The sequence below is a fragment of the Camelus dromedarius genome, chromosome 14, assembly GCF_036321535.1.
Source record: "Camelus dromedarius isolate mCamDro1 chromosome 14, mCamDro1.pat, whole genome shotgun sequence".
NCBI lineage: Eukaryota > Metazoa > Chordata > Mammalia > Artiodactyla > Camelidae > Camelus > Camelus dromedarius.
The window spans coordinates 46,370,498-46,380,256 of record NC_087449.1 but is presented as its reverse complement, the minus strand read 5'-3'; the positions used below and the strand labels follow the sequence as shown (position 1 = coordinate 46,380,256).

The 9,759-nt window shown below is 34.0% G+C and overlaps 1 non-coding gene across 1 annotated transcript; it reads left to right on the top strand.

Annotated features, from left to right (window-relative positions):
• The first annotated feature begins 8,718 nt into the window (after positions 1 to 8,718).
• TRNAT-GGU (transfer RNA threonine (anticodon GGU)) lies at positions 8,719 to 8,792 on the top strand. The gene has a single exon. It is a non-coding gene; the product is annotated as a tRNA-Thr (tRNA).
• The last annotated feature ends 967 nt before the right edge of the window (positions 8,793 to 9,759 follow it).

The following is a 9,759-nucleotide window of genomic DNA, read 5'->3' as shown; positions in this document are numbered from 1 at the left end:
GATTAGGCCAAGGCTGGTGATTTATTTAGTTTTCCATACACATTCTTAGGTTTACTTATCAATCCTTTTTTAAAATTATGATTAGTTTTAACATATAAAAGAGCATAACAATTAACATTTAGTCCTATTAAATTCTAATATTTTGCCATGTTCCAGATTTTTATCTCAGAAATAAAATTATTACAGATTGAGTTAAAGCTCCCTTGCAATCTTTTCCTGGTAACATTTCTCTTGTTTTCCCCAGAGGTAATGATTATTTGGTATGCATCATTTCATGCATGTATGATTTTATACTTAATAAAATAGCCTTGTGCCACGTGTTTATAAAACTTTAAGTTTACAATTCTGCAATTTGCTTTTTTTATTCAGTGTTGTTTGAGGTTTATACGTGGATTTCTAGTTTATTTACTTAACTGCTAAATACTGTTCCCATTATGAGTATACAAGTTCATTCTTTCTCTGTTTGAATGGACATTTTATATTGTCTCTGATTTTTCATTTTTATAATACTCTAATTATCACTTTTATATGTTGTATGCACTTGTACATTCAGCAAATATTTACTGAGCAAATACTATACACCAGACACTTTGAGCTGCTGGAGATGCAGCGGAGAATTTAAAAAAGGCCTTGACTCCAATGAAACTTAGCTTTCTATTGTGGAAATCCACGAAAGATATTAGAAGAGATTGCTTACCAACTTTTTATGTAGCTAGGTGATACACAGAAAAGAATATTTGTATGTTGCATAGGGTAAAAGATGAGGCTTTGAGAGTTGTGGCCATTTAAGTCCTTACCCAACCACCCATCCCTGGCCCGTAAGTTGGGATGGTCTATTTTAAGGAACTTACCTAAAGGTGGACCTGAGAAGTCAAGGCTATGTGCATTTTCCACTTTAATCAGACTTCTCAGTTATACCATTTTTCTGTTTCTACGCACAATTATCTGAGTGTCTGTTGTTTCACGTACTTAACAACATTTAGTATTGTCATTTTACTCTTTTTTATAAAGTCATTGATTTGAACTTTTATCTATTTAAAAAAAATAGAAGGTAGTTAATCTTTAATATTGAATGCTTAGTGCATATATTTTCATTGTTTTCTGTTGTGTTGAAAGTGCTTAATTAACACTGTGAACTTTCCTCCGAAGTCGCCTTTGCCTACCTTGTGCTTTTCTCATCCTCATTATTTTCTAGCTATTTGCAGTTGTGGTTTCTATCTTGTCATGGAAGCAAGAGTTAATTTCAGGAGGTTGGGTGATTTCCCAAATGTTTTATTTTTTTACTTTTTATAGTCTACTATGAAGCCAGTAATGTAACATCTAGATCTGAAAAAGAAAAAAAATGAAAACCATGATAATTAAAATAGCTGTCTTTGTTGAATACCTACTGTGTAACCTAGTACTTTTCTCAGTGCTTTACATGTTTTTTCACTTCTCAGAACAACCTATTCACTGTTAAGCTGTAACTTTTGTATCTGATTTTTAAAACCATGGTGAAATTAGAATAAAAGCTTATTTCTATAACAATAAAATAAAGGTAATATATTTATTACTATATATGTATAGACCTAGCCAATAGTATATATAACATCACGCTTATATATAAATATTATATATAAATAATGCTTATAAATAAATAAAAGTAAAATATTAAGAGACTACCACAAAATATTAAAACAAGCCATGGATACTCAACTATCAACTGTCTTATATAATACTTTTAAGTTAAGCTATTTTTAGGTAATTGCAGATTTATATAAAGCAAGAAATAATACAGAAAGATCTTATATATCATTCACCCATTTTCCCCCGATGGTAACATCTTGCATAACTAACACAGTGTCACAACAGGAAACGGAACGTTGATTCAATCCACTGATCTTACTCAGATTCACCGGTTTTACATTTACTCATGTATTTTTGTATTTAGTTCTGTGCAGTTTTATCATGTATGGATTCATGTAATCACCACTATAGTCTAGATGCAAAACAGTCCCATCAACATAAGGGTTCCTTGTGATGCTTTTATAAATGCACCCATTTTTCTCTCCCTTCTCGTATCCCAACCACTGGCAACTACTCATCTATTCTCCACCTCTATAATTTTGTCATTTCAAGAAAGAATGGAATCATGCAGCATACAGCTTTTGGAGACTGGCTCTTTCACTCAGCTTAATAGCCTTAAAATCTACCCAAGTTATGTGTCTCAAAAGTCTTCCTGTTTGTCCCTGAGTAATTGTTACTGCTGTACTCTTTAACAGTTCACTTATTGAAGGACATTTGGATTGTTTCCAGATTTAGGTTATTACAAATAAAGTTGCTATGAACATTTGTACACATGTTTTTGTGTAAACATAAGTTTTCATTTTTCTAGTCTAATGCCCAAGAGTACCATTGCTGGGTTGTATGGTAATTGCATGTTTAGTTTTATTTAAAAAAAAAAAAAAATGCCAAACTCTTCCAGAGCGGCTGTACCATTTTATAGTCCCACCAGCAGTATATGAGTGATTTATGAGTGAGCATTTGATTTGGTCACTGCTATTTTAGCCATTCTGACAGCTGTGTGGTTATATTGGATATATATGTTCCATAATACGCATTTCTCTGAGGGTATTGATATTGAAAATATTTGTATGTGGTTATTTGCCATCCTCTTTGGTGGAAGAGTTGGCCTTAGCTAGAAATATGGACAGTTCATCCATCTTAACAGAAGAAAAGGAATATGTATGTACAAGTGTAGGTAGGTGGGGAGTAGGACTGTAGAAACTTCTAAAAGTTTTTTCTGAGTGCTTCTGTTTTCTCAGTAAAATAGTAAACAAGGTCATCTTCTGAAAATGAGGAGGAAAAAAGAGTCATTGGAGGTTTGAGGTAAGGATATGGCATGAAATAGAATTTAATAAATTAAAGAAAAAATTGTGATTGCTGGGCAGCAAAGAGGGATCCCTAGAGATCAGTAAGCAGAATTTAAAGAGTAGTCAATGTGTATGGATTAGGACAGAGAACTGGATTTGACCATGATTTTGATTTTTGCCAGATGAGTTCACTTAAGCAAAAGTAAGGCAGAGGAGTTAGAATGTATGCAATACAAAATTAAAATGATGAGTATTAAGTATCTACCATTTTATTGAGTGCTTACTATCTACTAGGAACATTAAAAAGTAGGAAAGTAAAAACTAAGCCTCTTATGTGATCTCATCCATTCTTACATCTAGGAGATGTGAGGCTTCATTCTACTCCCTCTTTAGGCAGGCCAAGTCTTCTAGGGAGATGGCAAGGGCAATAAGCAAGCTGACAAATGTTGCTAGGTTACTGCAATCCCAGGCCGGCTCACGTGGGATCTAGCAGAGTCAGCGTCCCTGCCCTTTTTGTTAGGCCCAAGGTTTCTTCATGGAGTGATATCTATGAAATAGAAAATAGTCCAGACAGATATACAATTATGTGATTTATTAATTATAATGGCATCACAAGAGTCCTCAGGAGAAGCAGCACAGCTAAGTACCCTAAAATTTCTCAAACATGCATGTTTAAATATATATGCATACAAAACAAAAAGTCTTCTTGTTCTCTTACTTGACTCCACCCAGGTTTCCACCAGTATGGCCGTTGAAGAAACCTACACCAACTTCTGGGCTACCCACATTCATGCCCCAGATAGACTTTTGCTTTTATACCCATCTTGTTTTACTACCTTATATTAGTGTCTGCTCAGTTCTTCCTAAATAATAACTATAGTAGTTATCCATCCAAATATGTGGAAGCTATGTTTTGCTTCTTGAGTGAAAATTATGCCCCCAAATTATGTGTATATGTAATCTTATATATATGGTCCTATTATATATATAAAATCTGATCATATACATAAAATCCTATCGTATATATATGAGCTATATATATGTATATACAAATAACAGTTCTGTTTCTCTAAAGAACCTTGACTAATACATATACTTATTCCACTAAAGAAAATGAATCCATAGAAAACTGAAGATAATCTTTTCTTTAAAAAAGAAGACAATTGGAACTCATAAAACAATGAAATTTAAAATATGATATTTATGTAGGAATAGACAGCTCACTGGACCAGGTATATAAAGGAATTTAGTATATGATGAAGGCAGCTGAACTAGTGAATGCTATTTTGATTATCAGTGACAGAAGCAATTCAAACCAGCTTTAACAAACATTTAAGTGAGTTGTGAAGTTAAATTCAGGTAGAAATGGAAACAGTGCAAATGATGTCATCACAGCTCTGTTTATTTTTATCATTTAACGTTGGGGTGTTTTTCTATATTGGTTTCATTTTCGAGGAGTTCTCTCTATGAGATAGAAAAAGATCAACACCAAGCCTGGCCTTTTGACTTTCTTCATGGTGCACATTACTAAGTAAAGCTGATATTCCCAGGGGAAAATGAACTCAGGAAAAGATTAGTTGAGGAACATAAACAATGTTGAAGAAATTCAGTAAACTGACTAAACTATAGACAAGAAGAAGATATAAAGAAATACCAAGGACAAAAAAAGTTATTATACATGATAGCCTCAAAGAGATAAGGGATAATTATTGAAAACATGAAGCAAGAATAAAGAGTTATAAAGGGAAACTACTGGGTATAAAAAGTATAATAATTGAAATAGAGAATTGAAAAGGTAGGTTGAAGAAAACAGAGAATGTATAAAAAAGGAAATGAGAAAAGAATCTAAATGTTTATAAAAAACACAAAAGACAGTAATGCAGGAAATTAGGGATGAAAAAGCTAAAGGCATACAGAAAACAAATAGCAAAACGATGAAGTAGATCTCTCCTTATCAGTAACTACTTCGAATAGAAATGGTTTAAACTCTCCAGTCAAAATACAAGTTGACAGAATGAATTTTTAAAAACATAATCCATGCTCTCTATTGAAGACTCAGTTTAGATCCAAAGACACAAATAGGTTGAAAGTAGAAGAATGGAAAAAGATTCCTTGCAAGTAGTAACCAAAAGAGAGCAGAAGAGACTAATATCAGACAAAATAAACTTCAAACTTGAAAAAAAAAAAAGGTTACAAGAGACATGGCCATTATATATTAATAAAAAGGTCAAATATAGCAAGAAGATAAAACAATTACAAAGACTTGGCACATGACAGATTATTAAACTATATGAAGCAAAAATTGACAGAATTGAAGGGAGAGAGAGGCAGTTCTATAATAATAGTTGGAGATTTCAACATCCTACTCACAATAATGTATAGAACAACCACAAAAAAAAAAAAAATCAGGAAATAGATGACTTGAACAACACAATAAATGAACCAAATCTAACATTTACAGAACACTTTACCCAACAAAAAAACATTCTTCTCAAGTGGGACATTTTCCAGGACAGAACAAGTGTTAGGCCACAATTAAGTCTCAGAGTTAAGAAGATAGATATCTTCTCTGACCACCATGGGATGAAGTTAGAAATCAATAACAAATGGAAACCTGGAAAATACACCCAGCTACAGTGATCAAAACTGGCATAAAGACAAACACATAGAAGAGTGAAATACAATAGAGAGTCCAGAAATAAACTCTCACATGTACGGCCAAATGATTTGCAGCAAGAGTTTGAAGACCATTCAAAAGGAAAAAGAATCTTTCCAATAAACGGTGCTGAGAAAACTTGACATCCACATGTAAAAGAATGAAACTGGACTCTTAACACCATGAACAAAATCAAAACAAAATGAATCAATGACCTAACTGTAAGAACTCAAACTACAAAACACTTAGAAGAAAACATGGGGCACAGCTTGATGACACTGGATTTGGCGATAATTTCTTGGATATGACACCAAATGTACACATAAAAAAATGAAATTAACTGGAAAAGTCTCAAATTCATCATCATACTCAGAGAATCAAAAACACTTATCTCAATTGTGACAGGAAGAACAGACAAAAAGAGTAAAGCTATAGAAAATTTAAAGAATGCAACTAATAGGTTCGATTTAATACATATAAATAGAACCCTGCACTCCCAAATTAGGGACTATACATTCTTAAGCACACATGGAATTCACCAAAATTGATCACCAGGCCATAAACCAAGTGTCAACAAATTTCAAAGAATTGGTATCACACAGACTAGTTCTTAGCCACAATGCAATTGATTTATAGCTCAATGACAAATATATTTTTAAGTGTACATTTTTAGGGGTAGGGAAGGCATATCTCAGTGGTAGAACACATGCTTTGCATGCATGAGGTCTTGGGTTCAATCCCCAGTACCTCCATTAAAAATAAGTATATAAGTAAAAAAAAAAAGTGTACATTTAAAAAAATTTAAACGTGTCTAAGACTTCAGCTTTTATTAATTGTGAATTAGAAAATTTGGACCATCACTTCCGCTGAAGACAGCTAAAAAGACTATATATAATAGTTTTATTAAATCTTTCTAAAAGTATCAAATTGCTGAAGAAATATCAGGCCGAGACTGAACTCAGGACAAAAATCCAGCGAAGCTGAACTTAATATTTGACACCACTCATGAACCAGAGGACAAATGCTAATCAAAAAGAAGCTAAGAATCATATTTTGACAGCGTTCTAAACCTAGGAGGACAGAAATTAAAGTCTAGAACCTACTAAAAAAATAAAGAAATGTAACAAGCCTCCTAAACCTATAGCTGGAATCCCAAAGGGATGCAGTCTAAGAATAAGGATGTACGGCAGGTAAACAGACCTTGAATATCCTGAAGCCAAGCACCATGTCAAGACCACAGTTGGATTAAGGGGAATTAATATCCCAAAGTCCAGCTCTTTAGTACCCCTAGGTGCCTAGCAAATTAAAAATCCTTCTTGAAAAAACTTTTCTAGGACAGAAATTATTTTTCAAATATAACTTTCAACATACAAGCATAACCAGACACATGAGGATAAAAGAGAACATGAATGAGAACAAGCACAAACAACAGAAAATTTGAAAAGATCTATAGGAACCCCAGAGAATCAGATTGCCAGGCCCAGTCTGCAAAACAACAATGCATATTATGACCTTGGAGACAAAACTGAATTTTAAAATTGCATATACACAAAAAGTGACATAAAATTTTGTAAAATACCAACTAGAAATGCTAGCCCAGAAAACTACCATAAGTAAAATTAAGAACCTGATAAATGAATAATAGCAGCTTATAGAAGCCCTAGAGAAAATTAGTGTATTGAAAGGTAGGTCAGAAGAAACTGCTGAATAAAGCACAGAAAAGTAAAGAGATAAAATTTCAGGGGAAAGTCAACCACAAAATGGGAGGAAGTATTTGCAAAAGACCTCTTACAACTCAACAACAAAAGACAAACAACCCAATTTTAAAACATGCAAAGGATTTGAATAGACATTTTTCCCAAAAAGGTACACAAATGGCTAATAACCACATAAAAGATGTTAAATGTCATTAGCCATTAGGGAACTATGTATCAAAACCACAATAAAATACCATTTCATACCCACTAGTAGGGCCATAATGAAAAAACTGAAAATCAGAAGTGTTGGTGAATAATTAGAACCCTCAAACATTGTCAATGGGAAGTAGCCACTGTGGAAAACAGTTTGGCGGTTCCACAAAATGTCAAAGTTACCATATAACCCAGGAATCTCACTCCTAGATATATACTTGAAAGAAATGAAAACGTATGTTCACAAAGAAACTTGTACATGAATATTCATAGCATCACTATGATAGCTAAAAAGTAGACATAACCCAAATGTCGATCAACTGATAAATGAATAAACAAAGGGTAGTAATGCCATACAATGGAATATTATTCAGCCATAGAAAATAATGAACTAATGATATATGCTACAACATGGATGAACTCTGAAAACATGCTAAGTGAAAGAAGCCAGGTGCAAAGGTCACCTATTATATGATTCCATTTATATGAATTGTCCAGAATTGGGAAATTCAAAGAGACAGAAAGTAGATTAGTGGTTGCCAGGAGCAGAGGGCAGAGAGGACTACAGGGTGACTGTACTGGATTCCTTCTGATGAACATGTTCTGGAATTAGATAGTGGTGACGTTTGCACAGCCTTGTGAATATACTAAAAATCACTGAATTTGAGAGTATGTAAATTATATCTCAATGGTAAAAGAATACAATTTTTAAAAATTTTAAATACAGGAAAGAAAATGAAAGACATTAAGTGACCATATGGCATGGTTCCCTAGGACAGTCCAGTTTATGCCTGCTGTAGTACTAGGATTAGTACTAATCATCATTAATAAATCAACAAGTATTATTAGAAATATCTCACAATGGACAATAAACCACAGGTCATCCTAGTCATAGAGGATTTGATCCAAAGTTCCAGCATTTGTTTAACTGGAGTCTCTAACAGAGAGAGATTGCAGCATAATTAATATTTGAAGAGATAATTGCTGAGGATTTTTTTCAATAAAGAAGGACATTAATTCAGAGATTCAAGAAATCATACATTCCAAGCAGGGTTAATAAAAAGAAATCTACACCTAAATATATCACAATGAAACTGCAGAAAAGCGAAGATGAAGGAAAAATATCAGTCGGGAGTGGGAAGAGATTATTACCTTAAAAGGAGCAATAGTTAGACTGACTACTGACTTTGCAGAAAGAACAGCAGGGGCTAGATGATCTTCAAAGAGCTGGAAGAAAATAATCAACAACTTAGGATTCCATACCCAGTGAAAAATACCCTTCAAAAATGAGGATGACAGGGGAGGGTATAGCTCAAATGGTAGAGTGCATGCTTGGTAGGCATGAGGTCCTGGGTTCAATCCCCAGTACCTCCTCTATAAGTAAATAAACCTAATTACCTCCCCCACTGCACACATACACACAAAAATGAGGATGACATAAAGATACTTTAAAGACTATTCATGGATTCTATATTTGCCAATTCACCTACTTGCTAAAATGTATTTGTAACTCAAAAATCAATACTGGGGATCATTCAAGGTTCTTTGTGAACATCCAGACATGTGCAGACACACATTCCAAACTGGAGTCAAACAAGAGGATGCTCCACCTTCTTGTTTCAGCTCTCATACAGAGACAACCAGAGGATGGAGAAGGTTGGGAACAGCACGGCTTAGTTCAAGAAGCTCCAGCTCCGGGGCCAGTTAGATGGGGTTTGATCCACTTCTGACATTTACTAGTGGGACAGCCTCAGGCAAGTCATTTAACACTATTGTTTTGTAAAAGAAAAGAAAACGGAATCTACCAGAATGAGCTGCTTTTAGGATTTAAGATTATAATCCATGTGGCTGTGTTTATGTGTGTGTGTGTGTCCATTGGGGATTTATTTTTTCACAATATGGGTTATATTTTCCTCCTGTTTTGCATGCCTAGTAATAATCAATTGAATGGTAGAAATTGTGAATTTTACGTTGCTGAGTTCTGGTTATTTTTGTATTTTCATAAACCTTATTGAACTTTGTTCTGTGATTCAGTTAAATTACTTGGAAATGGTTTGATCCTTTTTGTTCTTGCTTTCATAATTTGTTTGTTAGCTCTGAAGCATTGTTCAATCTAGGGCTAATTAGACTGAGGCAGATCTTTCCAAGTATTCTCCCAATGTCTGATGAATTCTGAGATTTTCTAGTCTGGCTGGTAGGACCAGGTGCCACTCCCAGCCCCGTATGAGTGCCAAGTACCGTCCTCTAATCCATTCTAATGGTTTTATCTTGGCCTCAGGAAGTCTCTTCACATGCATGCATTGATCAGTACTCTGCTGAATGTTTGAGGGAGCTCCTTTGC